Genomic DNA, 20,082 nt, shown 5'->3' on the forward strand with positions numbered 1-20,082 from the left:
CAGGCAAGAGATGATCCTGTTCTGTTCTGTGGCGGTAGCAGCGAGGATGGTGTGGGGGTATCGGGAGATGGCAGAGATCATGGATTGATGGAAGTTGGTCCAGAAATGGATGCCAGGTGTGAAGGAGAGTGAGGAGGTCACTGAGGGAGCAGGACACTGTGGAGGCAGTGGAGTGTTTGATTTGGGATGCGGACAGTCTGAGGTGCTTGTGGGGCCTCCAGTGAGGATGGAAGAACAAGAGAGCCCTGCATAGCTCAAGTGTACAGTTCACAACTTTGAAGGGTGGGAGATGGTGCTGGCAAGGAAGGCTGGAGCCCTGAATACCAAATTAATTCATTAGGACTTGACTCTGTAGGCAACAGGCAACCCTTAAAGGGTTTTTGTGCAAAGGAATGATGTAATCAGATTTGCCTTTAAGAAGGCCACTCTGGCAAGATCATCACTATTCTCAATATCAAGGACAGGTAGTGAGGTGAGTCTACTTAAGGACTTAAGGAGGCCTGAGGAGAGACAGTGGGCTTGGGAAAGAAGGGACAGATGTGAGAAACATTTAGATGATAGAAAGGGTGGTTCTGGAGAGCAGAAGCAAAGTGAAAAGAGTGAGCCATACATGTGCCACATGGAGAAGAAGCAAGCAAGAGAGTGGGGCCAGCCAGTTGGAGACAGGTGCCAAGGGTGAGGCAGGGAGAAACGGGGGTGGCTGGCAGTGAAGGGGGGTGGAAAGTGGGGTCTGTTGCTTTCTCTGCTTGTTTGGTCCCCTGAGGGCTCTGGCTACAAACCTTTGAGGACAGAAGAAATTCTTCCAAAGACATTGCCTGCCTCCTGCCACAGGTTATAAATCTCCATGGCCAGACACTGACACACACACACAAACACACACACACACACACACACACACACACACACACACACCTGCTGCAGGCCTCGGATGGGCAGCTGGGCTGCCGGGGTAGGGGCCAGTGCTTCCCAAAGACAGGAGGATTTCCAGGCTCTGTTTCCAAAGGAATTCCCGGCTGGTGAAATGCCAGAAAGGAGAGAGAGAAGGAACCCATACATCCCTGAGTTCGGCCCATGCAGGCCAAACATTTCAGGGAAGGGTGTGGTGGGGTGAGGGGCCAGGGAGGGGAGACAGGGCCAGATGGAGGGAGGAGTTAATGAAAAGGAGTGGGGGCTGGCTGGGGAGCAAGGCAAGGAAGGGGTGCACATGAGGGTGGGGGCCAGGAATCCAAAACTGAAAAAGGTCTGAGGCACAGCAGCCAACAGGCTTGGAACTGCTTCCTTTGGGCCTCAGGCCTCTAGCATGATGTAGGCCTTTCTCCAGGAGTCAGGCCTACAAGTCACAGGGAAGCACTGGTGTCATTGACAGTGTGAGGCCACAGCAATGACCAGCACATCTTCCATGCAAACATAGACTGAGATCATCTCAGAGCTGGAAATATTTTGGCAAGTGCTTCTATCCAACCCCAATATGTGATAGGCAAGAAGCAGGGAGCTCAGAGAGGGAGAGCAACTGTCCAAGGCTACTCAGTGAGGCAGTGACAGAGCTGGGACCAAAACCCAGGCCTTTAACACCTGGGTCAGGGCTTTCTGGAACAAAGGTCTGCCTTCTGAAGAAAGGGGATGATGAGAAAGATGAGGATATCTTAGGGATTCTTCTGTTACCACATGGACCGGTATCTTTCCTTCTCTAATCTGCTTGGGACAGAAAGGATGGAGGCAGAACTACAGCAGCAATAATTGCCAGGGCAGTTAGACTTTGGTGATATTTGGAGGTATCAAACATGGGAAATTGGGGCAAAGGTGGACAGAGGCCAAGAAGTAATTGCGAGGTGGTAGAAAGGAAGTGTTGGGAGCCATTGAGAGAAACCAGGGCACCAAACTAGAGGATGGCAGGATGCTTGCCTTAGGTTGTGTAGCCATTTGGAATGGCTATTAGCTGGAGGAACAGAGTGGAGGACAGGGAAGACAAGATGACCAGGAGCCCTTGGAAGAGAGACACATTTCAGGCAGTAGCTATAAAAGGCACCATATGAGTCTGGGTCTCCAGGGACATTGGTTTCATCTGAATCGCAGAAAACTGCCCGGAGATCCAGACAGAAAGACTCTAGCTTCCTAGAAGGCTGGTGAGGTAGGAGAGAGACACTAGGTGGCCACACTCTGTGGACCATCTCTAGAGCAAAGGCTTCTGAGATGGAAATTTAGAATTGGACTGGATGGGCAGGTGGTGGCATCTTTCATTCTTTTTGGCTGTGACAGACTGTGGAAGCTGCAGGCAAGGGTTAGTTGCCTACATCCCCTTTGGTGCACAGACAAGAAATTAGCATGCATGTTGCATGTGCATACCCTTTCCTTTACATGTGCTCATGGGAAGACATGCATGTTCTCTGGACAGAAAGAAACCTCCAAGCCATGGGTGTCAGAGACTGCAATGCCTCCAGGGCACCCCTAGCCCAGATCCTGGGAGCATGGCCTGGGCTGAACTACACAGGCCCCTCCGTGACCTGGCACTCTGGACCCCATTTCTGCCATTCATACTGCGCTGGGGTGGTGAGGATTTCCCACCTACCCCAACAATAACCCAAGCTAAAGAGTACTCTGGCCTCCTCTGGTGCCTCCTCAGTGGTCCCTGCCCAGGGGACTTTCTAGACATTTTGTTGGCTTCTAGAGCAAGCTCTGTGCTGTAGCTCATGACCACTCTTGTATGGCTACCCAGACCCTAAGGTAGCCTTTTCATGCTTTGTCCTGGATATGGCTACAGGCCTCTGCAGTAAGCCCACCACCCAGACTCTTCCTCTGCTTGGAGAGGTTTCCCTTAGGTGCTCCTAGTTCTTAAGTATATTTTACCTTCTCTGCTAAAGTCCCCCTTTCTGATGCTCCATTGCATACAATAGGCACTTATGCAAGCTTGTTGATGGTCAATAGAGACAGACAAGATAAGGCTGTGAGTATCTCCTGATCCCTAGCCCTTGAATGCTGGCAGCCAAAAGTTTTCTAAGGCACCAAGAGCTGGCCAGATCTGCTGGCCCTGCCACAAATGCCATCCCTGAGGGTGGGAGTGGTTAGGCCGAATCTGGAGGATGATGGTGTGGGGCAGATGGCAAGCTGGGAGGGATAAGCCACAGAATAGTTTACTGTCTTCTGGTGACCAGTAGAAGCAAAGACAGAGACTCCTTGACTCTGATGCTTGTTTGCAGGTCTACCAAGCCTATCCCAAGGTTATACTCATAGTTAGAAGATACTGCAAGCCAGCCAGTCATCCTGTTTGAAGAAGTGTCTACAGTGTTTTGGAAGAGAAAACAACATGGAGTTTGTCTGTCTCCTTCTCCCCTTCTCACTTTCCCTGTCTTCCAGTCCTTTACATGGCAATTTTCTGGCCCTCCTATAAACAAGGGGGAAAGAAGGCCACCATGCTAGGCTGAAGAGGTAATTGGGGCAGACCTGTCCCTCCTGTGAAATGGCTGCCTCTTGGAGCCCAGGATTAAGGCAGAGGTAGAGTAGACCCAGGTCCCTCTGCCTCCCTAGAGGAAAGGTTTACAAAGTTGACCCTACCTCAGTTGCCATGGAAATGTTAGCTGCATTGTGGTGAAGGCCCCAAGGGCAGACAAATGCCAAGCTGGTTTGTATGGACATGCACTTCTCCAGGAGTAGAGCGATGGAATCATTGGCATTCAGAACACCTGTCAGGCCCAGGCTTGGCCAAAGACCTTTCAAGAACAGCTTCAACCACTTGGGTTTTTTCTTAAGGCTCTGACATAGGGGAAGTTCTCCAGAAATATCATCCCATCCCATCCTCTTCCCCTGATCTTGACAGTGGGTGAAAAGTTTCCTTCAGCCAAATATTTACATACTGACAAAATCCTCCAAAGGTTATTACATCCATTCCTCAGCCTCCAGACTGGAAAAGTTTTCCCCCAACTTGGTAGCCAATGCCTTCCTGGCATGCTCATGCATTCTGATCTCCAGAAAGGCACCACAAGGCTCTAGTGACATTGGTCTTGGGCTGCTGCCTCAGCTGCCTTCCCAGAAAGCTTGGGAGCCACGTGCACTGGCCTCTAAGAACAGGATCCAGGACCCTTCAGGGAAGGTCAGTAAAGAGTCACATGGCATAGCCAGAGGGCATCGTGGGGCCCAGGGCCCTGCTTGTGCTGGGGATTACCTCACAGTGACGCCCTTAAGGCTCCTGGGAACTGCTCTTTGCTTTTCGGGTGGCCTGCCTGCATCTCAATTTCTAAGCAGAGCCTGGGGCCTAGCCTCAGGAGTAAACCAAGTTCCAGCCCAAGACCTTCGGAGAGCCACAGAGTGGAGCAGCCCCAATCAGCCTTTGGCTGCCTTGCTTCCTGCAGGTGGAAAAATCATTCTATTTATCCCCAAATGTATTTGTCTACTCAAACAACAAACAGACACAGAAACACATGTGAAGTCACAGACACACGTGCAAAAGACAGTTCCATAGACACATATAGAGTCAGTCTCTCTCTCTCTCTCTCTCTCTCTCACTCAGTTTCTCTTTGTCTCTATGGCTTTCTTTCTCTCTGTGTCTCTGTCTCTGACACTGTCTTTCACTCTCCCTCTTTCTCTGTCTCGCACTCCCGCTTTCCCAAGGCCCCCCCTCCTGCCTGCACTACAGCATTTATCAAAATGGCTTGACCTCATGTTGTAAAAATATACAGCATGGAATAAAATCCACCTTAAACTCTTTTTTAAATATATTAAAATAATAGGAATTCTCATCTGACTGATTGAATTTGCTGCTTGATATTAGAAGCATGCCAGGCCCTTCTGGGCCAGTCTGGGTCAGGGAGGGGCCGGGATTCCCTGCCTGACTCCTCTCTCCTGGCTAACAGCTAAGCTCCCTTGAGTAGGTGGGGCTGGAGTGAGGGAGCCAATGAAGGCTGTGTTCTGGTCAAGAGGCCTTGGGTGGCTACCCCAGCCAGCAGCTAATGCAGTCCACAGAGCAAGTGCAGACAAATGCCACAACTCCTTTGGCCCATACAGCACCTCAGTTGGCCTGGAAGCTGTGAGCCTCTGACCCTCTCCAGTTGGCACCCAGGCCCACAAGCCATCCTGCAGTTACTCCCAGGCTCCATTAAAATTCACCTCTATGATCCGCAGGACCAGCCACTCCCTGAGGTCAGGGACCCTATATTCTTTTTCTTCGTATCACCAGGATTCAAAATGGCCTGGTACAGAGTGAATATTTGGGGAAACGTTTGTCAAATGACCAAATGTGTTGATTCGTTCCTTCAGCCTGTATTTATTGAACTCTTAGTATGTGTCCAGCACTGATGAGCACTAGGATACAGCAGAAAACAAAAAAAGACACCAAATCCCTGCCCTCATGCAGCTTTTATTTAAGTATAAATAAATAATAATAATTAATTGGCCCACTCATAGCCAACTACAGAAGGCAATGGATGCCCTGAATCAGACTTCCCCTAAGGCCTCCTACTCTCTAGCACAGCAAATGATTGGACTTGCTAAATCTCAGACTCTCCTTTTCAGACTACAACATCTGCCTCATCATGGCTTGCTCAGGACTTAGCTATGAGGCTCCTGGCTCCTTGCGGCAACACTGTACAGGCAGAGAAGGGGAAGGGGGCATGACATGAGACTCCAGAACTCTGTCGGGATGAAGCCTGGCTATCAGCAAGGGGAGTTTCTAAGTGGGCAAAGTTTGGTGCCAAAGGGCAGGGACTCAGATGATGACGGGCCCTGATGTTCCGAGAGGAACAGCCACTGGATTTTGATTACATGCACACCACTGCTGCAGGGAGACTGCTATAAGCAGATCCAGTGTATGAGAGAAAAACAATCATCATCGGGGGGGGGGGGGTGGAATCCCAGGGTGCAATATGGGGGAATGAATCAGTTGGTATGAGTGGTGTTGTGCTGGTAAATGTTTAACAACTTGTTCACTGGGAGGGAAAAAACCCCTGATTTGTATTGTTTGCCAATTACCATGGTGTAAATACTCCCAAAGTGGCCGAATTCAAGCTATTAACATGACATCATTGAATGTGGACTTGGAAAAAGATGTGCACAAGCAGTTCTCTCGAGCCAGTGTTAGCCTTGCCCTGATCTGGGGTCAAGACCAGGAATTTCATTCTTGTAGAGGGACCAGCCAGAGGCTAAACAGAACAAAAGACCAAGCTGGGAACCAAGGGATACAAGGGTGGAGAGAGCTACAGTGCTAGGGGCAACCTGGGACCCCCATCTATGGGCAGTGCTGGAAAAAGAGTAAAACTGAATGCCAGCAGATGGAGGATGAGTGGTGACTGAGGTTGTTTAAGTCATATGGCCTCTGCCAGAACTGGCTTGAAAATCTTTGGCTGATTTGATGTCTGCAGAGACAGGAGAGAACGAGTGGACTATGAGTGGTGGGGAGGCTGGGGGGTCATGGAGAGATGCTGATATGTCTGATTCTCAAAATAATAGCATACCTTTACATAGTGCTTCCTCTGTGTCAGGCCCTGGACAAGCATTTTACATGTATCAGTGCACCTGAACCTCAAAAACCACCCTGTGAGTCAGGTTACTATTAATATCCCAATTTCACAGATGAAGAAAATGAGACCCAGATTAACTATCCCATGTCACACAGCAGTCTAGCTGATGCCAAACAGGCATCAACCCCCTGCCCTCAATCACTACATTGTACTGCCTCTAGCTGTACTTCTTTAATCAACTCTTCTGGAAGTAGACCACTTGCTTGGGCCCATAATATCCAGCAGAGCTCTCTGGCCTGGTCTACTGCTCTTAAAATGCTTCCTCTCACACATTTCCCTCCAACCCATCCACCAAACAGGGAGCTGTTCCTGGCCTTTCTGGGCCTTTGGCCATCCACACCCCAGCAGACTCAGGTCTCAGCTTTATTCTTCATGGTGATGGGGCCTGTACTGGTGATATGTGTGTGCTGAGGTGAGAGGTAGGTAAGCATGGGTGGTCTTTGGAAGAGGGGGGCGACTCTATGAGGGAGGAAGAAAAGGGGAGGAGAAGAGGAAAGACAAAGAAAGACGAGAGAGAGATCAGAGGAGGTGGGGTGGGCAGCACCTCCAGGCCTGGACTTGGCAGAAGCTGGTCTCTAAGCATAGCCGTGATCCCTGCACAGCGTGAGGTGTGAGTCGCTGAAGTGTAAACAAGATGAGAGGATATGGGGTTTTGTGGGTGGCTTGTGGATTTAGTTGACCACTTACAGTGGGTGTGTCTATGTGTGTACACACACACCTGCTCACACAACACATTCAAAAGATAGACTGTAGCCGAGTGTGATCGGCTAGGCACTTTGGTGAGAGGCTGTGACTGTAGGAGAAACATTGACATCCTTGACTCCTGGAATTTCCCTGGACCTCTGGAAAAACCCTAAACAGAGAGACTTGGCAAGGGTTCTAGGGAAGCTCCAAGAGGGTGCTGAGAGGGCCAGAAGGTCTCTAAGGGGGGCTTTCCTGTGGGCCAAGGTCACCAGCCCTCTTTCTGCCCTTACTAGATACAAATCTTTAGCCTCCCACAAATGCGTGGAGACATGAGGCATTTCCTCTGAGCCTTACTCTATGAAGGGAAGAGACAGACAACAGAGGAAAAGCTCGTGAGGAAGCACCTGGTGCAGGCACCTGGCTTGGCCTAGCCTGCCTTGGACTGTCGCTGTTGTTGCCTGTAGCCTCAGGAGCATTCCCAACATCCCGTCTCTCTCCTGTGTGTGTGGTGCTGAGGAAACAGCAAGGCCTCTGCAGTCTATTGACATTTATGTTTTAACTCTTGCTCCAACAAGTACCTGTTTTGGGGCCTTGAGCCAGCTGCCTCACATCACAAAGCCTCAGTTTTGTCATCTATAAAATAGGAATACCACCTACCCTACAGAGTGGTGGTGAGGAAGAAAGATCACATACATGAATGCATCTGGCATAGTCCTCAACATGCTTAGTCTTTCTTTACCCTTCTCTGTAGTCAGAAACTGAGAGGAACCTCTTCTTAGGTCAAGAATCTGGGGATCCAGGGGTGGCCTGCGTGGCTCAGTCTATTAAGTGTCCAATGTCGGCTCAGGTCATGATCTCACGGTCCATGAGTTCGAGCCCCACATCAGGCTCTGTGCTGACAGCTCAGAGCTTGGAGCCTGCTTTGGATTCTGTCTCCCTCTCTCTCTGCCCTTCCCCTGGTCACACTCTGTTTCTCTGTCTCTCAAAAATAAATAACCATTAAACATTTTTTTTTAAGAATCTGAAGATCCAGAGGTTTTCTCTCTCTTTCTCTCTCTAATGGCAAGGAGAATCAAGAAGGGCCCTCTATCCCTCCACTTGAGACTTCTTTGGACTCTCCTTGATTTATCTATCAATGGATGAATGACAGAGCTTGAACCCAGTGCCTGGGCAACAGCCCTCCTTATTTACACCCACTGGCTCATGTTGACTCAGCATCTCTTGTCCACATGCCTAGAAAACTCTCTATAGACACAGAAAAACCCTCTTTTGACATTTTGGCAACACAAGGATTTTAAAAGATATGTTCAGGATTTCACACCACAGAAAGCTTCAAACATTTCATCCCACAAGTCTAAATGCTATACACATTGAAACAGGACTTCATAGAAAAGGCTGATTTGAGGACACAGGTACTCTCCTAGTCCCTGGTCCTCCTCCAAGCCCACTGACACTAAGCATTTTGTCCTGTAGGTTACATTGGGATGTGATGGTTTTTAAAGATCAAGCTGGAGAGTTGCCTTGGTGGCTCAGTCAGTTAAGCATCTGACTCTTGGATTTGGCTCAGGTCATGAACTCATAGTTTTGTGAGTTCAAGCCCCACATCAGGCTTTGCACTGACAGTGTGGTGCCTGCTTAGGATTCTCTCCCTCTCTCTGTCTGTCCCCAACTCATGTCCCCAACTCTGTCTCTCTCAAAATAAATAAACTTTATAAAAAACAAATTTAAAAAAATTTAAATAAAAATCTAACTGGAGATGGGTCAGGTGGCTGGTCAGGAATACTAGGGGCCCTCAACATGGCTAAAGCTGAAGTGGCTACATCTAAAGAGAGAGTGGGGGATCTGAGGGCAATGCCTAGAGGAAATAGTCCCAGTGAGACCCAGGGTCATGGACCCTGCCTCTTCTGCTCTCATCTGTACGACTGTAGGTCAGGTATATAACCTCTTTGGGCATTGATTTCCCCACCTGAAACACGAAGGGTCTGGGCTATCGTAGGTATCAAATATGCTGATGCATGAGAAGCAGTTTGTATACCATGAACACTATGCATATGGGAGACAAATCCAGGAAAGTAATACTGCTGAGCCCCTGCTCTGGACTACCTTTATGTTGGGCACTCAGAGATACACATAAGCTCCCTTGCTGAACTGAGGGCTCCTTGGGACCAGGGGCTGGATTTCCTGTTTGTCACTGTGCTCTCCAGTTGCCCGGCCCTAGGTGTGGCAGAACGCAGGTGCTCCAGCAGTTTTAGTGACCAAATATACAATCTCATCGCCATCCTCAGGGCAACCCAGTGAGATAGTTATTATTACCATCCCCATCTTACAGAGTTATGAAATGAGGCCCAGGGAGGTGATTGCATTTGCCCAAGGTCACACAAGCAGTAGTAGCCAAGAAGGAACAGTGTGTGACACAAGTCTTTTCTTGTTCCATGCACCCCCTGCCTTTCCACAGCTTCTCATCTGTGATGCTTCCCTGACCAGCTCTCTGGTTGCTTAAGATAGGCCATTGGATCAAATGGGAGAGCCCAGCAGGAAAACATTGACAAAAGGCCTGGATGATGAAAAGTTCAGGCCACTTCTGGCTTGAGCTTGATGTCACTCATGGCGGAAGCTGGATCCTAGATGTTCTGTTGCCCACAAGTGGATTTCTTAGCCTGCTAGTACAGAGCAGGACTGCCTCTGGTGAATGTGCATGATGAGGGACTATAGGGGTGATGAGACGTTGGAGAGAGAAAGATGCAGCAAAGGGAAATTGCTGAGGATAGCAGAGAGGGGCCCCACGGCTTTCCTTGGTTACTTGCCATATCTAAAGATTCTTACTCTGAGGAATTTCTTCCTGGTGTCTACCCTAAGTTCCTTGCTACCATCTAAATCCATTCTTTCTAGTTCTGTTGGTCTCTGGGCTTTTGGACAAACATTTCACTGTCCTTTAGAAAACATCCTAAGCCCTAGCCAGCAATGCTCCTATACTCAAGACAAAAATGAGAAGAATTAGCCCGCAACCCCACCCAAGGAAATCATTAAAAGAGACCCAATTTATTGCCTAATGGGGCCTGAACACACAAAGCCTGTGCTCAGCTTCTGCTTTTGTCCATTGCTGCCTGTATATCTTGGGATGTGTAACTTAGCCATCCTCTGCCTCAGTTTCCCCATGGACAGTAGGTGTTGTTGATCCCTCCCTCAGTGCCTGACAATGAGTTGGTGCTCAATAAACAGAATTATAGTCTGGTGATAATATTAGTTTGCATCTTGATGGCATTGTGCTCTGTGCTCATTGGTTCACATCACCCCCCTCCCCCCACCCCTTTTCCTGAGTTGCCTGGGCCTGGATTTTGCACCTCTAAGTGCAACCATGAGCTCCAGCCCTCAGCTTGTGCCTGCATGGTCTTGGGAGGCCTGCCTTAGTTGGAGAGTTGCCATGCCTATGCAGGATTTCTTCTGGGCCTTCCAGTTCCACGTTCTTTCCTAGTGGCTACCCTGCCTTCCACAGCTCACCCAGCTGCTCTCAGAGCTCTGTGGCTTCCCCCTCTTTGTTTCTCTGTGGTTCCTTTTCAGACAGAGTCCAGAGACATTATTTGGGCCTCCAGTGTTTAGAAGCCATGCCACTCCATGCAGCTCCGTATCAATATTTGCATTTCCAAAGCCCAATTTACATCATAATTATTCTTGTCTAGCCAGGCAGGGAATACCACACAAATTTCGGAAGGACTTTTGGCCAACTACAAGGACTGGCAATCACAACTTGTTTGGCTTCATCCCTTAGTACTAGAATATTTTCTCAGTTTCTTAGAATGACCCCATATGAACACAGCTTTCTTTGTCGTTCTTGCCTCTTCCCCAGGTAGACAGTATGTCTGAGCCCAGCCATGGCCTGCCATTCCCACCCCTTTTGCTGAGCTCTCTAGATGATAGGGCAAACTCCACTTAACAGCCTTCCCCTGGTACTCCATCCTATTCCTGACTCCAGGCAAGTGAAATACACAAAATGTAACTTTTTATCTATCAATTTACCAAACTGAAAAAAAAATAGTGGTCAGGGGTGTCTGGGTGGCTCAGTTGGTTAAGCATCTGACTCCAGCTCAGGTCATGAACTTGCAGTTCATGACCTTGAGCCCTATGTCAGGTTCTGTGCTGACAGCTCAGAGCCTGGAGCCTGGTTCGGATTCTATGTCCCCTTCTCTCTCCACCCCTCCCCTGTTAGTGCTCTGTCTCTCTCTCTCTCTCAAAAATAAATAAACATTAAAAAAATAGTGGTCAGTACCAACGAGGTTTCACTGAGATGGGTAATCTCATATACTGCTAGTGGAAGTGTCATTTGGTATAGTGGTTTCTGGTGGGCAATTTGGAAATATCAAGACCTGTAAATACAGATGTCCATTTTGACCCGATAATTATACTTAAAGTGATCTGTACCAAAGGAGCATTAGCCAATTTGGGTTAAAATGTATGTAAAAGCTATCCATAAACATGGTAATAAGCTAAGTGTCCAACATTAGAAAATAGAAAAAATAGAATTACACACAACCTGTAAGGATGTTTTAAAGGATATATAATGACATAGAAAATGTTCCTGCTACAATGCTAAGTTAAAATATGCAAAGTACCAATTTGTTTATATGGTATAGTCCTGATTATGTTTTTACAAACCATAAATATTCAAATAAAAGGACAGGAAGAAAATCAGCCAACTGTTAACAGTGTCTGAGTCTAGGTAGTAGAATTGTAGTAGATTATAATAATAAAAGTTAACATTTGTATAGCACTTATGAAGGGCCAGGAACTTTCATATACTTACTCATCACTTTATGTATATTTACTCCTTATGACTACCCTACAATATAAATACTGTATCATCCCCATTTTACAGATGAAGAGACTGAGGTGCAGAAAGGTTAAGTGACTTGCCTAAGGTCACACAATTAGTCATTTTCTTCTTAGTACTTGCCATTATTTTCTGGATTCTCCACTATGACTACATTTGCCTTTTGTAATCAGAATAGAAATGCACAGGGATTTTGAGAAAACTCAAAGTGCATAGCACTGGGTCATAGAGGCTCGTCAACTCAGGTGGGGACAGCTTTACTGCACAGCCCGTTTTGACCATTGTATTTCAGGTCTTGGGGACAAGGGTCCTGTTCCTGTGAGCTTCTCTTGGTCAGCTTGTCTGGCCATGACCCCCTGATCAGGGCCTGCCCCTGCCCCTGCCTCTGCTTGATGAGCCTTTTCACTAATGGCCTACCTTTCCACCTCCTAGCCTTTGTTCCTGGCTCCTTTCTGGATGCACACCTCCACAGTCCATCCCTAGAATGGCAGAGGCCTGCAGTGGTCTGGCCTCTCCTGTCAGCTTTATCCCTGGGACATAGCAAAAGAGGGAGGACAGAAGAGGACATTTGTCCTCAGGCATCTGTCTCTGGGGGTTCCACAAAGATGCTAGCTGTTTTCAATTTTAACAGAGAAGTGGTACCATATAGGGCGAGAGGCTGAACTTACATTGGCCCTGAGCAGTCTTTACTCTGGAAAGGCCACCTCCCCATCTTTTTCTGGCCTATATAAGCTTCCTACTCTTTGACTACTTACTGCTGGTGCAGGGCATTCACACGTCCATGTGGGTCTGAGTATCAGCCACCCAGCTTCCCTGGGGTCACACCTAGCTGAAAGCAGGGTTCAAGTAAAAATGGAAGTTATCTGGAGGTGGGGGGGGAAGGCTGCTACTCTGAATCTTTTTCAGATGCCCTCTCCAAGCCCTGATCACCGTTCCAAATAAGATTGTGGGGTGAGACAGGGAGGTCATCCCACAGAATATGGAGAGCAGGAAGAAGGGACCATCAGTTCTTAATGTGGGTATCTTTGCTTGTTAGCTCTCCAGAGGGTGAGGACAAAATGGAGTGTTTGGAGAAAGACAATCAGTAATAAGAGACCTGGGATCTAGTCTTGGCTTCTCTCACTGGCTCTGGGACCTAAGCAAGGTCCTTTCCTTATCTGGGCCCCAGAATCTTTCTCTGGAAAATGTCAACAACAGTACCTATCTCACTGGACTTTCCTGTGAATCAACCTACTCTATGATGAGACAGCATTTTGTGTCGTAAATCGTGCACCCATTAGGAACCTGAAAGACATCCCCCTTTCCAAGTCTCTGTTTCCTTATCTGTATAACCTTGGGGGTTGCATGCCTTTGAACTGCTCAGTGAAAACGAGCCCAGTTCCCGTAAAAGCACACAAGCACACAAAACATTGCACGTGATTTCAGGAAGTCCTTGAACTTCATGGGTCCATCTCATGGGCCACCTCCAGGCTAAAAATCCCTGACCTGTGTGAAGGAGTTAATCCTTTCTTTAGCTTGCCTCGGCTGGCATATCTATAGTGACAGGGAACTCACTCCCTCCAAGCAACTGTTTTCCTTTTGCAGAGCTCTAACTTCCCTTCTGCTCAGCTAAAATCTGCCTCCGTGGAGCATTTCTTGGAGGTTTTCCCACTCAAGGAACCTGGGAAATATCTGGGCCCAGGTGTGGTCATGGCTCTGAGTTATCTGGGCAGCAAGGATGAGGTTTCCTTCACTCCAAGCCAGGCAAACTACTTTCCTGCTGCTGCTCCCAGGGGTGGATGCTGGATTTTCTGCCTCATAAAGTTGTCCTCCAAGTCACTCTGGAGCCAGAGTGTGGCCAGACCCTGGCAGCCAGCTGGTCTCTGCAGTGTCCCCAGAGGAAAAAGGCAGCTGGAGTAGCGTGGCAAGCCCTCTTGCTCCGGGCTGCAACCATGTCAAAACCAGTGTTTAAAGCAACCCCTCCTCCCCTCTCCTACCCCTGCTCTCTTCCCTGGATGGGACAATGTTCCCTTGTGAGCTCAGGAACCAAAGAAAATGGGTTTCGAGTCAGGGATACTGATACTAACTACTTCATACAGATGGAAGGAGTATTACACAAAGTAATGAATGTAAAAAAAAAAAAAAAAACCAAAAACTTGGAATGCAACAAATTGCTGTTCCCTTCCTCCTCTTGCCTTTGTCTCTAAGGACTCTCCATTTCAATGGGGCAGAGTTAGTGGGAAGCAACTAGAATGGGCATGTTTACTGTGGCTGGTGTTCTGTGCATGTTAGCTATTGACCAGAACCCCACCAATAGGTTTGACTAGGTTCCTCAGTTCACACAGCTGGCAAAGGGTAATGAGGGATTTGAATCCAGGTCTGGCATCCCCACCCCCCCAGCATCATACTGTCTTCCAGGGAGGGAGGATGATACCCTCCCACATAAAGCAGCCTCTCCTTTATGGTTCCTAAAGACCTCCATTCTGCTTATTCTGAGGCAAAAGGAGCAAAGCACTCACAGGATTCCCTTAACTCCAAATTCTCCCCAAGTTGTGCTTGGAGTGACTCTCCTACTGCTACCTGAACTTCCCTGGGTTTGGGACCACTGTTGTGGAGAGGAACTGGGCCTAACCTCTGGGACCTGCTGGTCAATGACCAGATCCACTCATTTTGAGTAAACAAGAGGACCCCTTCTGGCTTCACCAGGAGGAACCAAATGACCTGAGCATTCAGGCAGGCAAGAGAGGCCCATGAAAGGAGAAGTTTGTTCAGCTCAGATCAAGAGACACAAATACTTCTTGGGTGGCTGAGTGAAGCCTTTGATGGCCTGGGAAGAGAGCAGGAATAAGGTGGAGAACCAGAAAAGCTTGGGAAAGAAGGTGACACTGAGCTGGAGTAGGGCTTGTCTGAGGTCCCTGGGGCTCATGCGCCTGGCCAGGGTGCCCTCCAACGTGCCCTCAGTTGCTCAGAGCCTGGCCAGAGACTAAATCAGCTCTAGGGAAGGCGTTCCTCTGCCTCCAATGGCAGAGCTGGCAGGCTGTTGCCATGGCAGCCAGGGGGCTAAGTACAGGAACAGGAGAAAAGCAGCCCAGCCTGAAGGTTGTTACTGAAGAAAGGCACTTCCTGGGTCTTTTGGTGCCCAGCCCAAGAGAATGTTGCTGTCTGGGGCTCATCGCTGGCAGTTGAGGCTAAGGCCTTCTTCGACCCACCCAGGGCCAGTCTCTGGTGTGAGTGTGTGGTGGTAGTGCTGGTGTGTGTGTATCTGTTCATCTGTATATGTGTGTAGGGGGGGACACAGAACCCCATGGGACCATCTGTGTGTATGTATATGTGCATATATATACTCATGTGGGTCCACAGAGGCCTGGAAGGGCGAGGGCTGTGTATGTGTGTATGCCTTTGTGTATGTTTGTTAGACAGTAAGGCGAGGAAGAAGAAAGACAAAAGCCCTAAATGACTCTGGTTTCTGGAGGAGCCAGCCCGGTGTGGTGGGTGTAGGGAGCAGAGTGGGCTGGTCAGGGGCCTGATTGGAACCAGACTTGGCAAGGAGGAGCTATAAATGTTTTTTTCCTGCCTGTCCTGAGAAATTTATGTCACACCCACTCCATCATCCTGGTGGGGGCAGCCTCTCCCAGCTGCCTGTGGTTCTGGGCCTGCCAGCACAACCAGCAACCACTGTGGGAATCCCCTGAGCTTCGTCTGGTCCTAGGCTTGAATGGACCCCATCCCATGATGGCCTGAGGTTGACGGGATGAGCCATGGATGGAGGAGGAAAGAACTTGGCCCCCAAATGGCCTTCCTTCCCACAGAGTCTTATGTGTTGCTGGAGGAGTAGACATTAGGAAGGGTAGGGAAGGAGGTAAAGACAGGAGAGGGGCTGTGCTTCCTTTACAGTATCTTCCCTGCCTTCTCCCCTTAACAGGGGGTAGGGACTGAAAGCAGACTGAAAAGGAGAAGATGGCTCAGACACCATTTGAGATACACATGGAAACTAAATCCCAGGAAGGGAAAGGGACTTGCCTAAGGCCACACATTAAAGGAGCCAACCCACCCTCCTGTATATGGACTTCTTCTTCACCTCTAAGTTAGAGATCTCTCCCAACCTAGTATAAGGCACAGCCTTTTCCTTATCATGTTGCTCCATCCTTAAAATCCTTCCCTGGTTTTCCTTTGTTTCTACAGTAAAGGAAAGACTCCTTGGCATGGATTACAGGGTCTGCCCTGGTTTGGTCCCTGCCTACCTCTCCATCCACATCTTTTACCAAGATCCCTCTTGCCACTGGGCCTTTACATATGCCGTGCCCTCTGCCTGGGGTGATTTTCTTTCCCTCTCTCAGGTTTTGACCCCCTACTTCTACTTCAGCACACAGCTCATAGCTTCCTCGGGGAAACCTTTCTATATTTTCCTGGCTAGGACATGCTGCCCAATATTTTACTCTCATGGGACTGTGGGCCTCTCCTCCATAGCACTTCTCAAATTGTAACTTTACTTTTGTTGTGTGCTTTGTGATTAATGGCCATCTTCTCCACCTTAGTCAAAACTCCACAGCTGCTTTTGCTCACAGCATCATGCTGTCCTAGTGCTCAGTACAGTCCTGGCAAATAACCAACAGTGACAAGGACATCAGGAGCTAATATTTGAGGCTTACCATTTGCCAGGCACTCTTCCCACAGCTTTACTTGAAATAATGCATTTAATCTTCACAAAGTCTAGCAGGTAACTACTATCTTTTTCTGTATTCTTAACCACTATCACTATAACTGCTTAATAATAAATATTATTTAGGATGCCTGGGTGGCTCAGTCATTAAGCATCTGACTTTGGCTCAGGTTATGATCTCATGGTTTGTGAGCTTGAGTCCTACTTTGGGTGAGCATGAGCCTTGCTTCGGGTAAACATAAGCCTCACTTCTCTCTCTCTCTCTCTCTCTGTCTCTCTCTCTCTCTCTCTCTCTCTTCCTCTCCCTCTCCCTCTCCTTCTCCCTGTCTCTGCCCCTTGCTCACTTGTGCCCTCTCACTCTCTCAAAAAAAGTAATAAATATTATTTGTTGACTACATACTTTTGGTTGAGGCCCCCCACCACTCCAATCCTGAGGAGAGGTGCCAGCCCCCGAGCACCTCCCTGGATCTTAAGGTGACCCCTGCTCCAGGACTTCTGCTACTTGCCCATGGTTGCTCCTACCTTGTTTCCCCTCTGTCAACTTATCCTACATGCCCTGCTTGACATGAGAAGGTTCTAGGGCTGTGAGATGCCACTGAGTTTAGGGAAGCACTTTTTCACCCTTGAACACTTGCTCTGGTCATTATATCACAGCCATAGCCCACTGACCTGTTCTCACCTACTTAGGCTCAACCACTTCCCTGCTGGGTGCCAAGTCAATTCACCTCCTGAGCCTCAGTTTCCCCTTCTGTAAAATAGAGTGATTTGCAGGACTGTGAGGTAGGGCTATGAGAATTCAGTGAGTTTGTTTGTGTGTGTTTGGTAATTGCCAAGCACAAGACTGATATTAGTTATCACTTGAATCATTATTAGTAATGACTTATAATGTAAACCAAAACTTTATCTTCCTGGTTATAGCTCCAGAGCCCAACAGAGATGAAAAATAATACACGGTACTAATGGTAAGTGTTCAGTGTGCTGTCTTCCCAACCCTCATCCACCACTATGCTCCTCCTGCCTGCCCTGCCACCCTTCTTACCTCTGCCACACCCAGGATATGCTTTGTACTGGTTAAGAACCCTCAACCCTGTATGGAGGAGGAGACAGAGCTCTGTTCCCCCACTGCTTCCCCTCCCTATCAGCCTCCCATCAGCCTTGCTGTTTCTCTGTTAGGGCAAGGGCAGGGAATTTATGGCCCCCTGTAGCCCCCCCCCCAGGCCACAAGAGCCCTGCCACCTCCCCACCATGGCATCTTGAGCTGAGTCTATGGCTCCTGGTGGGGGATGGCTGTGGGATGGGGGGGGCACAAAGAGATGAGGGTTACAAAAGTTGTACCTTGCTTTCCCGGTGGGCTCTCAGGGGCCAATGAATGCACAGAGCCACAGCCCAGAGTGGGGGTAGGCTCAGCCAGAGTGTTTTCATTTTATTCTGTTTGTTTTCTGTTTAGATCAACTGCTCAGTTCTGGTTTGAGCCTCTGAGAACTGATGAAGTTTGACAGGTAAAGATTTCTGGGGCCACCCATCTCTGCCTTGTATAGGGCTGAGGACTCAGCTCCTGCCAATGCCTGCAGGAGCAAGAAGCCCAGCCTACTCTATTTACTGGCCCCTTTCTTTCCATTTTTCTCTTTTCTATTTTTCTCTCCCTCTTTCCTTCTTTCATTGTTTCTCTTTCTATATGTCTCTATTCCCTATGTTCCTCCCACCCTCCCTCCCTCCCTCTCTCTCTCCCTTTCTCTTCTCTGTCTCTTGGAGTTTGTCCCTGTCTCTTTTCTGCCTTTCTGTGCCTCTTTTATTCAGTAGTTCTTTGTCTTGCCATACTCTTTTTCTCTCTTTCCTTTTTCTTTTTTCTTTCTCAAAAGGAGAGAAAGAAATCAAAGCCTGGGGCACAAGGAGGTCTGAATTCTTGCCCACCTTCCCCCATTAACTCCTTCAAAGTAACCTTCAACAGATCTGTTTCTATCTCTGAGCCTCAGTTTCCCCATCTGCACACTGAAAGATCTAACTTATATGACCTCTGGGACCTAAGCTAGAAAGTCTTCCAAGTATTTACTCCTTGCAGGGGAAAGGAGGGAGGGGAGGGATCAGATTCTCTCTTCAGGGAGCACGGTCCTGAAATGAAGTCTGGAGGAAGTAGAGGGAGGGAGGTCAGTGGAGTGCCTCCTTGAACAGTGAGAGTTTATGGTAAAGGGCAGAGATAGACGATACCCACCCCCCAACTCGTGTATGCCAAAACCCAATCCAGAGAACCCAAGAGCTGGAGACTGGAGTTTGTAAAGGTAGAGACACCTTTGTCCAGAGTGGACCCAATTTACACTCCCAGCAGCAGTGCAGGAGAGTTGGGAATGCTCCTCATTTTCACCAATAACTTAGTCATTTCCATTTTCTTTCCTTTAACCCATTCTTGTAGGTGTATGGTGGCATTTCATTATAGTTTTCATTTGCATTTTCCTTTTAACTAATTAAGTTGAACACTTTTCATGTTTATTGTCTCCCTTGATATTCTTTGTTGCACATTTTTCTGTAGGGTTTCCTAATATACTCTGGATTATGAGTCCTTTGTCATATATATAAAATATGTTCTCCCATTCTTGAGTTATCTTATTATTTTCTTAATATGGTCTTTTCATGAACAAACTTTTTTTTTATTTTGATATAGTCCAAATTATTTTTTCTTTTCATGGATAGCATTTTTTCACCTTATTTAAGAAATCTTTGTCTATCCCAGGTTACAAAGTTTTCTCCCTGTATTTCCTTTGAAACTTTATTGTTTTGCATTTCACATTTATATCCACAATTCATCAGGAACTGATTTCTGTGTGTGATGTGAGGTAGGGGTCAAGATAATTTTTTTTCCACATGGCTCTCCTACTGACCCAGCACTATTTATTTTTTTTAAATAATATTCAATATACCAGAGTGTCAGTTTTGTCATAAATTGGGTGATTGCATATGTGTAAGTCTGTTTCTGAATTTTCTTTTCTTTCCATTTATCACTTTCTATATCCTTATGTCAATACCACAATGTCTTAATTACTTTAGCTTTCTAGGTCTTGATTATCTGTTAGTGAGAGTCCTCCAGCTATGATCTCCTTCAAGTTTATTTGAACTATTCTTGGCTCTTTGTATTGCCATCTGAATTTTAGGATAAATTTGTCAATTTTGCCACCAAAAGCTATTACTGGGATTTTCAAATGAGATCATATTGACTCTGTAGATTAATCTGGGGAGAATTGACACCTTTATACTATTGAGTTTTCTAATCCATGAATATGGTTTATCCCTTAATTTAAGTCTTCTTTAATTTGTCTCCATAATGTTTTTTTTGTTAGTTTTCATTGTGCAGGCTTTCCACCTTTCATTATATTTATTCCTAACTATTTGATATTTATGTTATTACAAATAATAAAGTCTTTAAAACTTTCTTGTTC

This window comes from Neofelis nebulosa, chromosome X (genome assembly GCF_028018385.1).
Source record: "Neofelis nebulosa isolate mNeoNeb1 chromosome X, mNeoNeb1.pri, whole genome shotgun sequence".
Taxonomy (NCBI): domain Eukaryota; kingdom Metazoa; phylum Chordata; class Mammalia; order Carnivora; family Felidae; genus Neofelis; species Neofelis nebulosa.